This window comes from Cucurbita moschata, unplaced genomic scaffold (assembly GCF_002738365.1).
Source record: "Cucurbita moschata cultivar Rifu unplaced genomic scaffold, Cmos_1.0 Cmo_Scf00062, whole genome shotgun sequence".
In the NCBI taxonomy this organism is placed as follows: domain Eukaryota; kingdom Viridiplantae; phylum Streptophyta; class Magnoliopsida; order Cucurbitales; family Cucurbitaceae; genus Cucurbita; species Cucurbita moschata.
In genome coordinates, this window is record NW_019268578.1 from 1,095,564 (window position 1) to 1,096,246 (window position 683).

A 683-nucleotide genomic window follows, 5' to 3' on the forward strand; every position below is an offset into this window, starting at 1 on the left:
GGGGTGTACCAATGTTCCTGCATTTTCCAAAATTGTGCAAGAACCCTCCATCCCTGAGAAACCCATAAGCATTGGCAACAGGTTTCATATCATCAGCATCCAAACAAGTGCCTAGTACCGCCCAGTCCCTCTCCCGGCCAGACAACCGCGGATTCCCAAGAGCGGAGGAAGCTGAATCAGCAGCCGCCGGATCACTAATGGGTACGATTGCGCTCTCTGTCAAAGGATTCTTGAAACCTGAGAGCTTCAGCGAGATCCTCGCTTCACAGCCTGTTGGTAGTCCTGTGATTCGCGGAGAGCACGAGGCAGGGGTAGGAGACGCTGATGGCGCCCGAAATGGAAATGCTTGTCGCTGAAAATGAAAGAGAATCGGGTAACGGAAAGGTTGGAATTGGAGAGTTGAAGAGGAAATTTGGAGTTTGGGTAAGGTGAGGATTGCAATGAGACGGAATACATCGGCATGGTGTTGTTGGGTCGACCAAAATAGAAGCTGCGCTCAATTAGATAACAAAATAATGCTAAAAAGGAAAGAGGTGGTATTGGAAACAGAGTAAAAGAGGGACAGATTTATGTTGAGAGATTGATGAAAATAAAGACAAGATTAAATCAGGTAATAATTAAATTATTCAGACTTGAAATATTTATATAGACAAAAAAAAAAAAAAAAGCCACAAAATTTATGA

At 43.9% G+C, this 683-nt stretch overlaps 1 long non-coding RNA gene across 3 annotated transcripts in view; it reads right to left on the reverse strand.

The window, feature by feature from the left end:
- Positions 1-594, reverse strand: part of LOC111437048 — a 6,484-nt gene extending 5,890 nt beyond the window's left edge. For all 3 annotated transcript variants that reach the window (XR_002709380.1, XR_002709379.1, XR_002709378.1), the window contains exon 1: positions 10-594. This is a non-coding gene — a long non-coding RNA (uncharacterized LOC111437048). The remainder of the gene's footprint in view (positions 1-9) is intronic.
- Positions 595-683: the final 89 nt, after the last annotated feature.